The sequence below is a fragment of the Sminthopsis crassicaudata genome, chromosome 2 (genome assembly GCF_048593235.1).
Source record: "Sminthopsis crassicaudata isolate SCR6 chromosome 2, ASM4859323v1, whole genome shotgun sequence".
Classification (NCBI taxonomy): domain Eukaryota; kingdom Metazoa; phylum Chordata; class Mammalia; order Dasyuromorphia; family Dasyuridae; genus Sminthopsis; species Sminthopsis crassicaudata.
This window is the reverse complement of record NC_133618.1, coordinates 447,623,450-447,635,522: the sequence shown is the minus strand read 5'-3', so window position 1 is coordinate 447,635,522 and position 12,073 is coordinate 447,623,450. Positions and strand designations below refer to the sequence as shown.

The following is a 12,073-nucleotide window of genomic DNA, read 5'->3' as shown; positions in this document are numbered from 1 at the left end:
ATGGGAATAATATCACCTATGTCCTATGGTTACTGTGAGGATCAAATGAGATAATGTTTGTATAATGCTTTGCAAACCTTAAAAGGCTATATAAATACTCTGTTGTCCAGTGATTTCAGTTGTCTGACTCTCTATGACCCCATTTGGGGTTTTCTTGGCAAAGATACTGGAGGGATTTGTCATTTCCTTCTTCAACTCATTTTACAGATGAAGGAACTGAGTGACTTGCCTAGGGTCGCACAGCTAGTAAATGTCTGAGACCTGATTTGAACTCAGGAAGTTCTGGTCGCAGACATTTTGTGCACTACAGCAACACTAGCTGCCCATATAAAAATACTATCTATTATTACTACAATAAATAAATATAACTATTACAATATTTAAAATTAGTACAGCCTTTTAAAATTTGAGGTCACTTTCTGTGACTCATTGATCCTTTCAAAAATCCTGTGTTATTATTCCCATTTTACAGATGAGGAAAGTGAGTGTAAGAGAAATTAAGCAACTTGCTTGAGATTACATAGCTAATAAGTGCCTAAGGGAAGGATACAGACTCACATCTTTCTGATGGAAAGTCACAAAAGATATAGAATCACAGACTGAAAACTATATTACTCATTAAAATGCAAAGTATTCTAACATCTTTTTTTTTTTTTTTTTTCCCCTGAGGCTGGGGTTATGTGTCTTGCCCAGGGACACACAGCTTTGAAGTGTTAAGTGTCTGAGACCAGATTTGAACTTGGGTCCTCCTGAATCCAAGGCTGGTGCTCTATCCACTGCTCCACCTAGCTGCCCCTGTATTGTAACATCTTAACTCCCTATAGCCACATGCACAGTATATATGTGTGATGAATAGAGGATGAATTGTTCTGTGGCAGGTTCAGGTTGATGGGTTAATATAAGAATATGGGACTAGGAAGTAGCATAGTATACTAGAAAGAATATTGGGAAACCATATCAGGAATCTGGGTTTGAATTCTGACTTTGACATTAACTTTATGTAGATTCTACTATGTCTCACCCTTTCTCCTCAATGTCCCCCCATTAGCTCATTGGCTCCCTATTATCTACAAAGTCAAATATAGTCTTCCAGTTGATGTTTGTTTCCCAATAACTATTCCCCCTCCTATACTGCAGTCTTCTCACCCTTTATTCCCAACCAGCTACTCAACAATACTCACTCTTCCTCCCACTAAATACTTAAGTTTCCTTTTCTGTGTCTTTGTCTGCTGTGTCTAGAATGTGCTCCTTTCTCTCCTCCACACTGGTATAGTTGGCTTCTTTCAATACTCAATTCAAAAGCCATCTTGTACAAGAGGCTTTTCTAATCCCCTCCTCTTTCCCCTCCTCAATTCTTCCTTTTTATAATCAGTGTCCTTTTGTTCTTTATCTTGCATGTACCTATTTAATGATATTATCTCTCCTGATAGTATGTAAGCTACTTGAGAGCAAAGATTATTTTTGCATTTTTGCATTATTGAATCTATATCACTTAGCACAATGCTTGATATTAGTGGTGCCTAATAAATGCTGGCTTGTTCACTGATTGACCATGGGCAAGCCACTGAAGCTATTTTAGCTTCATTTTCCTTATTTGTAAAATGGAGGTAATGTTTGTACCATTTTGTGAGATGAACACTTTGTGAACTCAGTTCCATAGGAATATGAGGTAATGTTGTTATCATTATTGAAGCAGAAAAATAAAATTCTTGAATCATTTCAGCTTTGCTACTAGCTAACTGTATACACTTGGGCAAGTTACTTCACTTTGATAATCATCTATTTCCTTATCTGTAAAGTGAGGGGACTGGACTAGATGAATTCTAAGGTAATTTCTAACTTTCAGTTCTATTATCCTATATGTTTTGATCTTAGGTTTGGAAAAGATGATTATTTTTCTTCTCTCTTTTAAAAATATAGATGAGGGGCAGCTAGGTGGTGCAGCAGATAAAGCACCAGCCCTGAAGTCAGGAAGACCCGAGTTCAAATCTGGTCTCAGACACTTAACACTTCCTAGCTGTGTGACCTGGACAAGTCACTTAACCCCAATTGCTTCAGCAGGAAAAAAAAAAATTATATATATATATATATATATATATATAAATAAAAAAATATTATATATATATGAAAATATCTGTTAAAAAAAAACTATCAGGATTTCATGTTTTTCAAAATCTGAAGCCCCTTTCCTATATTTTCTGCCCATTTTCAGATTATACTACTTTATTTTCTTTATTTTTTACTAAAGGCTTTATTATAAACTAGTGAACTAAAATATTTTAAATGAAGCCTTTTAAATTTATTTTTAAGTCAATTAATTTACTGTTAAGTTAGTCACTTAAGTACATTAAATCTCTCAATTCTTCTGTTTCTCAGTATTCACCAGAATTCTTTGTCTATCCATTTATTCTCATTTACTTTTCTTATCATGTTGATTGTGTTTATTCTGTTTTTCTGGTTCTGTATTTTTTTCCAATTACATTATTTCATAAAAGCCTTTTTAGGTTTATTTACATTCCTCATTCGTATACTATAATATACCTTATAACTAAACTATAGCATCATGTTCTCATTGAATTATAGTATTTCAGTACTTTAATGTACTACAATTTATTTAACCATTCCTCTATTGTTAGACATTTAGGTTGTTTCCATCTTATTATAATTACAAATAATGCTACAATGAAAAATTCTGAACAGATAACTCTTAAATCAATAAATCTTCCATGGTAAATTCCCAACAATTAAATTATAAGGTCAAAGAACATTATTTTAAAAAATAACTTTCATTGCATTTTGCCAATCTACTCTCAAAAGATTCTACAGGTTTGCAATTGTAAAATGGTATATGACAATGAATACATTTTTACTATAATCCAGCCAGCATTAAGGTTTAAAATTATTATTATTATTTTGTCAATTCAAGGAGCATAGTGGATAAATACTGTCTGAATTTGGATTACTAATAAAGATTAATATTTTTCCAAATGATTAAAAATTTATATTTCTTCTTTTGAAATCAAGAGTCTGTTTCAGGACTTTGACCATTTATCCAGTGTGCACCAGGAGTTAGTTACCTCTGTGAATTTTTAATGTTTTCTTACATATTTAAGATGTCAAATTTTTATCTGTTCTTTTTGTCATAAATATTTTTCCAATCTGTTGTATTTCTTTATAAATATTAATTTGGCCGCTATGTGAAATATGGATTACTAAGGGGAAACTAGAAACAAGAAGGTCAATTAGGAGGCTATTACAATAACTGCCAAGCAAAAAGGGATTTGGGATTGAATTTAGGGTTGTAGCCATGATAAGAGGGAGAAGGGGACATATGAAAGAGATGTATAGATAGAATTCATAAGATTTGGAAACTGAGATAGAAGGTATGAGGAAGGGGGAAAAATCAAGGTTATGAACCATGGTGACTGGAAGGATGGTGGTGCTTTCAGCAGAAATCTTTATGGTGTGAAGTAATAGACCTTGTTGGACTTAGTGCCAGGAAGGTCTAGATTCATATCTTTCCTCTGAATTTAATAGGCTTGTGATTATAGGCTGGGAGACCAGGGAGTGATAGAAGGTCTGGAAGATCCAGGAAGGATGAAGAATAATTTTAGAGGGGGTAAAGGGTGTCTGGGTATGTGAAAGGAATATTTATTGTTGGAGAGGCTGGCCAAGGATTCAGTGCCTTCTGGAGGTAGGCAGTTTCATGGATTCAAATGGAATCCAGGTGTTTCTGAAGTAACTTGACCCTTGAAGACTTGCAGTTTAACCAGTCCCAAAGAGGCCCTAAAGAGTCCCAAAAGGGACTTGGCAAAGCCTGAAAGGAATTGGCTCAGAACTGAAGCTCTTGCCTCTATTAAATTCGGTCCCAAGCCTTACAAAGGGTGGAGCACTCAGCTCTATCAAAAAGGAGAATCCCACACCAAAGAATTTTGGGACATGAGTTACACAAGAAGATGGAAAGTGTGTGAAGTGGGTAATGATAAGATAGAGGGTTCCAGCAGTCAGAGTGGAAGGATAAATTATTGGGATTGCATTTACCAGAAGGTTACTTGAGACTTCAAAATGTTGATGTTGAAGGCAGTTCGGTGGATAGAGTGAGTTTCATTTCAAGAAGACCTTACTTTAAATACTGCTTCAGACACTTGAGAGATGTGTGACCCAGGACAAACCACTGAGTTGGCCTCAGTTTCCTCACTATAAAATGGGGAGAATAATAACTTGTACTTCACAAGATTGTGAGGCTCAAATAAAGTAAATGTAAAGTATTATAAAGTGCTTAGCATAGTGTCCAGCACATAGTGTTTAATAAATATGTGTTCCCTTTCCTTGATGTCACTTGGCATAGACTTTGAGTAATGATACTGGGCCAAGGGAAATTATAAAGCACTGCTCTAGTCTCACCAGAGTCTAGAAAGGAAAAAAGCAGCATGAATCTGTCAAGGTATCCTGAATATTGGAATCTTGCCTGGACCAGGATTATAGCTGCAAGGGTTGTGACAAGAGACTTCAGTGTTCTCCCAGTCCCAACGAGTTAGCATTCAATACCTTGTTTTACTTGAGCGGAAGAAAAACTGTTACATCAGGTGGTTTTGTAATCTAGTGTTAGGAATTTGATATGATTGCATCTCACTCTTACTATGATGGAGATTCAGAGTTTAATATTTAACATTTATTTAGACTTTGAAAGCTGAAGAAACTGAGATTGAGAGAGATTAAATAATTTTTTCCAGGATCACATATATAGTAAGTGTCCTAGATGACACTTTGAGTTCAGATTTTCCACATTCTAAATCCAATGATTCCCACTACATTATTTTGTCTCCTTAATGTAGTATTCCCCTGGAGGAGTTAGTAATGGCAGCTATTACATAGGGCTACTGATTCAATTCCTTGTTATTTATTTTGCCATGCCATTTTAATTAAATTCCTTTTGACTCTATGCCTTTTAATATGATCTGATACAGAGATGTGTTGATGGAGGCTCAAGCTGTATTTTTAATAATGAAAACCTAAACAGTGGAACCAGATTGTAACTAAAAGTTCTATGTATAGGTTCAACAATCACTAATCTTTGTTAAGAAGAAAGGAAACAAGAAAACAATCATTATTAAGCACTTGCTATATGGTAGGCATTGGACTAACTACTTGACAAATATCCTATTTGATTCCCATAACAGGTAGTTGCAATTGTTATTCTTTTGTTACAGTCGAGGAAAATAAGACAAACAGATTAAGTTGATAGTGTCTCATAGCTTGTAAATGTCTAAGTTCACATTTGAATTCAAGTCTTCCCAATTTCAGACCTGGAATTTTATCCACCATGCTGCCTATGGTTGTTGTATTCAATTTTATTTCTCTGTTTCTCTAATTTGTGTTCAGTATCAGATAGTTTGGATGACCACTGTCCTAAAATTTAAGGGGGAAAGACTTACATCACTTTTTCACTCTTTATCTTGACATTTTTGTGTTTTTCTAAATAAACTTTCTTTATGATTTTATTAGTCACTCTCTTAAAACAAAAAATAAGGTTCACAGGGGAATAGGAAGCAAATCATAAAGAAAACGAATATACAGGCTTGTCTGCCTTGTCCACCAAATTTCAGACACTATAATCACCCTTTCCTCCTTTTATGAGACCTACATTGAATCTAGTCTTCTGTTCTTAGCTTCCTTTAAAACTTCACTGAGAGATGTGTATATATTTTTATTTTTATGTATGGGCTCATATTCATGGCTCTAGCCGCTCTCTTTCCCTAAGTCTTTTTGGATCCCGGTTTCTGCTCCAAAGATCTCTTGGGGTTTCGTACAGTTTAATCTCTACCTTGGCACCCAGAGCCTGCTTTGTGTAACAACAGTTTTGTCATGTTGCCTGTCAGAGGCTCGACAGGTCTGTGACAGTGGGCAGATGGGCCTGTGATCGATGTGTTCCCCCTGTGCAAGGACAGCCGGATGAAGGTGCAAACAGCCTCGCTAATAGATGAGAGATGCAGAGCGGGGCTGATAAGGCCCCAGCGCCAAACTGTGATGAATGGGGAAGGATGCATCGAGCTATTTGTTTCCAAGAAATGAGTGACTTCTGGGGAGAGAAAGTCGAGTGAGGAAGACAGACTAGAAAAGAAGAGGTAAAAGAAGGTAAAGCTGGGACAAGGAAGTGAAGCTCTTTCGCTGACCGAGGCTAAAGGATTCAAGTTGGATTGTAGCAAGTGCAAGTTATCATGTCTTGGAGATGAAGGCAGAGGAAGCTGAATGAAGAGAAAGTAAGAGGAAGTGCCAGAAAGAAGAAAGAGGAAGGAAAGTTGAAGAGGTTGGGAGAGAGCCAAGTTGATTACCAGGGTCTATCCTTTGACCTCTTCTTTGTGTTAGTTCAACTCATTCATTTTTGAGTTAAAAACAAAACAAAACAAAAAAACAAACAAACAAACAAAAACCCCTCAAGTCTGGAGAAAGGTAGGGATTTTCTCAAGATAATCCAACTAAGAAGTAGCAGAAACTGAAATCCAGATCTCTTGATTCCAAGTCTATTATTCTTCCCTTCCCTATTCTCTCTCTTGTCCACACTTTTAGGAAGAAAAGATCCTCATCTCACAAAAGCTAAGGGTCAAATATCTGCATTATCTACATCAAAGCTTTCAGTTTATTAGAATTTTACATCAAATAATTATATCACCATGTTAGGATATCCTGAAGGCTCCAGACTAGAAACAGAGATTCCTGGGCTCTAAGCAATTGGAACACCAGGGTCTACCTCATCTCCTGTTGGCTCAAATGAGTCTTTTCTCAAAAGAATTTATGACACAAAGCCAAACCTTGTTTAAAGATCTGAAATGTAGGTATTGACATGTGAGGGACTTACTGTCTTAATAAGGGACATTGGAGAATATTAGGTCATAAGGTTATTGTGAGTAAAAGGTTTTATAAGCTTCGAATTAGGATATTCATTTGAATTATTAAATCCAAATCTATCATTTTAGACTAGGAAACCGGCCTAGAGAAGAATTGGTTCACCCAAGTTTTGAAAGATAGAAAGCAGAAGTTAAGATTTGAACCCAGACTAAGAAAGAACTTTTGATCCTTTTTCAATCCATGTGATGACCTGTTTTGTTTTGTTTTGTTTATTTATTTATTTATTTTTGGGTAGATTCCAGAAACTCTAGAACTGTAAATTGTGGAGGAGGTTCTGATCTGCATTCACAGAGGGAGCTTCCTCATCTAAAGTGCTCTAGATAAATGAAATGATGCGCCCTCCTCCAAAACGATCACAAAGTCTGCTTCAGTGAAAGGCAGCAGCACAGCGTACGTAGAAATCCTGCAATGTGAGTCAGAAAGACCAGGGTTGAAGTCCCGTTCCAGATATAAATTCCCTGTGGGATCCTATTAGTCATTTAACTGAGTGTCCGGAAGCAAATGGATGAGTGCTGGAGAGAGCGCATCAGGTGCGGATCAGCACTACAAGGGGGGATTACTGGGTGGGTGGGTGGTATCCCTATAACAGTGAAATCCTAGGCTAGGAGTCTCCCCATCCCCCAGTAAAAATATCAAGAGCAGCCATTCAAAAAGCCTTAGATCTAAACCTGACGCAGGGAAAGTGGGTAGACTTTGCCACATCTGTGAGCTGAGACGTATGGACTGAGAGAGATTTCAGGTTTGGGCTGAGGGAAAGAAGGGGACTCAGACTAAAGCAGGAGAGAGAGCACAGGCCGAAATCACTGCAGAGGACATTTATCTACTATGCTTCGTCTCAGCCCAGACAGACCGTCTCTTTGAAGTGCAGGGAGCTCCAGAAGAGGGTTCCTATGGACAGTGAATATTAATAATTACCAGGGAGCGAGGGACTGGATAGGGGGCCTGGGCTGGCCCGAGATTGGGCTGGCTTGGGTTGAGGCTGCTCTTCTTTGCACAGGATCCAGACCTTCTTTCACCCAACCACTTACGGGCACGTAAATTCCCGAGCTTCCATCCCCCCCTCTGTCCCTGTCAGGGACTTATTTAGACCCGGCCGGGGATGGTTTATTACGCCGCTACTTCCTGCTCTGAGTAAATAAGTCTGTCTCCTTTAAACTCCCAGGGCAATTAGAAGAATGAAAGACTGAGCGGCGGATTAGCATTTATTTCCGCCCAGCGTTTATATGAGGCCATTTTCCTTCTGACAAATTGTAGGGCAAATTGTTCTCGAAAAAGTCTGTCGGAGGAGAAGGTGTGATGATTAAACGGCCGGTGTAAATTTGGGGGCCATAAATCCTCTTATTGCATTAATGGGATTTATTTGCAGCAACCGCCATTAAGGACCCAAAGAAATAATAATAAACGAGCCCAGGGCTGCACCTGTTTCAGGGTAATTACTATGCACGTGGAAAATAGAGGAGGCTTTCCTTTTAAAAGCTAACAAATGATGCTTCTGGCCGCTCCTTTTGGCAAACCCGTGGGTGCCCTGGCTCTGGAGATGGATTTGAATCCCCGGTGACAAGGGGTCAATAGTGGGTGGGTGGGAATATTCTTAGCCTATAACCTGCACTTTGTAGACTTCCTGGCATGGGGAGGCAACAGGCGAGCGCCGTGGGTGTTAACACCCGAGAGGCACATCGGGTGCTCCACTGCATAACCGAGAGTGTGGAGGATGTTTTGGTCTCTGGCACTTTTGCTTCATCCTCTCCTTCCTACTCCATCTCCTTCCAAACCTGGCATTAGAGGGTCAAAACATAGTAACAATGGTCAAGCATTGGGGGAACTGAAGGACCATAGTCCCAGAGCTCCTGCTGGAGATGACCAGTTCCTGCCCACAAGGAGAGACGCTGTTTGGGGCCTGGGATCTCCTGACTTTTGCCAGGAAGGTATAAGGCAAGTTATATTGTTTAAAAGAAAATAATTTTAGAAGTTTTATTGATGTCCTTATTTTTAAATATTCCTGTCACTGATGACCTCCCTCAGTCCAATAGACTCTTCTTCTTGTAACAAACAAGTATCAGTAAAACAAATCAAAATACTTTGGCCAGGATATTGTGGTATAATGGAAGGAGTGAAATCAAAAGTTCCACGTTTAATCCTGGCTTTGCCACTTCCTGTTTTTACTTGGGCAAATCCTGTCTGGGATTTAATTCCTCATCTCTGAAATGAAGGTGTTGGACTAGATGATCACTAAAATCTATTCCATCTCTGAAGCTATGATTCTATGCAGATTTAAACCTAGTTCGCCTCTATGAGTCCACTATTTTTCTCCTGAGAGACAAATTTCCTTTTTAGGCTTCTAAGAAAAACAAAATACTTATCAAGATAAACAACAACAACCCTCCAAAAAACTGATAAAAGGAATCTTTACCCCTTCAAATTTTTGTGTCAAATCAAAACTATCTGGTGCTGGCCAAAGATTAGAGAAATAGATAAAAAGAATAGAATAGATACAGTAGCCACATATAACACAGTGTATCATGCTGAAATCAGGAAGACCAGAGTTCAAATTTAATCTTAGATACTTACCATCTGTGTGTACCTGGGCAGATCACTTAACTTTTATTTGCTTCAGATATTTCAACTATAGAATGGGGATAATAATAGCACCTACCTCATAGAATTTCCAGGATCAAAATGAGATAATATTTATAAAGCCCTCCTCTGCTGGGCAGTTCATCTAATAGGCACTGGATTACTTAATTGAATTGAATGTCAATTTTTCAAGTTTGAAACACTCATATTTTAATTGGTTTCCTTGGTCCTGCTTTCTTCTTCTTCTTTTCTGCAATGTTCTTTCCACTTCTGGCTAGTTCTTCTGCTAACTTAAAAAATACGATAACATCACCAGCAACAACAACAAACCCATTTATTGCCTGACACATTGTAAACCTTGAACTCACTGTTCTTAGCAGGGGACCATTAGCTCTGCCATTACTTTTCATGTCCTTGAGGACTTGCCAGCTATCCTGTTACTTTCCTTGACTAAGTACAACTTAGCCTTTCTGTCATCTATTTAATCTAGAACCCTTCTTTATTTGTGGCCTTTTCAGATAAGATTGGCTTAGTTTTCTATTTGAAGCCTTAGCACTTGGCACAGGAATTTACACATAGAATTTTGTTTTCTTTCTTGGCTACCCCTCCCCTTTCCCTCTAATGTACCTAAACTCATTTAAGTGACCACCTCATTATTTAAATAACCATATCTTTTGGCTTTTAGGTCCAGAGGGCTTTTTTACATGAAAGTCAAGATTTCTCTTTGTATCTAGGCCATCTAGGTGGCACAGTGGATAGAGCACCAGCCCTGAAGTCAGGAGGACCTGAATTCAAATTTGAATTCAGACACTTAACACTTCCTAGCTGTACGATCCTAGCCAAGTCACTTAACTCCAATTGCCTCAGCAATTGTCCTTAAGACCTTTTATCATGCTGCTAATGAAACTTTTACTTTGCTTTTCCGTCTTTTCTCCACTAACCTTAACTTTCCACAGGGTTTGTTTATTCTCACCTCTCTTCTCTCTTCACAACAACCACTAAGCAGATGAAATTGGAAAAATTTCACTTTATCCCTCATTCATTTCCCGTCTGCATCATCTCATGACCATCTCCTGGTACAGACTCCAAATGTTTTTACCATTGGGGTATATGATTAAAAAAGTTGTGGATTACTGACTTTATATGCCCTGAATGGGAATCCTCTTGACAGCTTCCTCAACAAGTGGTTATCTAGACTTTCAGGAAGAAGTTACTCCCAATTTCCCTCTGGACTCTTTAAATGTTAGGAAGTTTTTTCCTAGAGTCAAAATCTGCTTCTCTTGAATATTTCTACCCAATTGTTCCTAATTTTGCACTGAGGTCAAACAGAATAAATCTAATTCTTCTTTCTTTTGAGAAATTATTCAGCTACTTTCATATTGTAATCATATTCTCCTCTTTCCTCCTCCATCATTTCCATTCTTCAGAGACTAAACATCACCATTCTTTTTGATACATCTTGCTATGTATGGTATTATCTCTAAACCCCTTACTATCCCGGTCACTTTTCTCTGGATATAATCCAGTTGTTTCCTTGTTTGATTTAGATAATATTGGACTCTGGGTATAGTCAGGAGGAAACAGCTAGGTCTCAGTCTATGCGTTCTCCCATAGCTTTGTTCATCTTGCTGTTGTATTTTATTTTTTTCCATTCCCAACAAAAGAGGTGTAAGAAATAGAAAGAGAAGTTTTGAGGGATCATTACTTAGGCACCAGGCTGGGAATTCACAATTGAGAGGAATGGGAAATCTAAAAAGTGTGAGAATTTAGGAGACAATTTGAAGAGCTTCCATTTTAATTCTATCTAGTATAGTAGATTCTGCCTAAGTGGCACAGTGGATAGAACACTAGACCTGGAGTAAGGAAGACTCATCTATCTTCTCCCTGAGTTCAAATTGAGTCCCAGACATTTACTAGCTGTGTGACCCTGGGCAAGTCACTTAATCCTTTTTTGCTTCAGTTTTCTCATCTATAAAATGATCTAGAGAAAGAAATGGCAAACCTCTCCAGTATCTTTGCCAAGAAAACCCCAAATTGGGTCACAAAGAGTGAGACATGACTAAACTGATTGAACAATAGGTGCAATGGCATAGTGTTTATAGTATGTACTATTCCCTTCAGATAGTTACAGATACCTAGCCTCACTGATTGATTTTTTTCCTGGGTTCTTTTCTCTTTTGAGAAAATTATTGAGTAGTAGGCTAGGAAGGCAGCTTCTTAGGCAAAGAGAAAAAAAGAGAAAAGAGTAGATGCAGTAAAACTTGCCTTCTTTATTAGTTTAGGGAGGTGGGGGGGGGGAGAGAGACAGGCAGACAGAGAGAGACAGAGAGAGAGGGAAGAAGAGAGACAGACAGAAAGAGAGAGAGAAAGAGAGAGACAGAGAGAGAGAGAGACAGAGAGAGAGAGAGAGACACAGAGAGAGAGACAGAGACAGAGACACAGAGAGAAAGAAAGAAAAAGAGAAAGAGAGAGACACAGAGAGAGAGAGACAGAGAGAAAGAGAGAGAGACAGAGAAAGAGAGAGAGAGAGAGAGAGAGAGAGAGAGAGAGAGAGAGAGAGAGAGAGAGAGAGAGAGAGAGAGAGAGAGAGAGA

General features: G+C 38.2%; 1 long non-coding RNA gene across 1 annotated transcript; it reads right to left on the bottom strand.

The window, feature by feature from the left end:
• Positions 1 to 7,099: 7,099 nt before the first annotated feature.
• Positions 7,100 to 8,036, bottom strand: LOC141557251 (uncharacterized). The gene is made up of 2 exons (XR_012486750.1): positions 7,822 to 8,036; positions 7,100 to 7,309 (listed from the first exon to the last, which is right to left on the bottom strand). It is a non-coding gene; the product is annotated as an uncharacterized LOC141557251 (long non-coding RNA).
• Between the last annotated feature and the right edge of the window lie 4,037 nt (positions 8,037 to 12,073).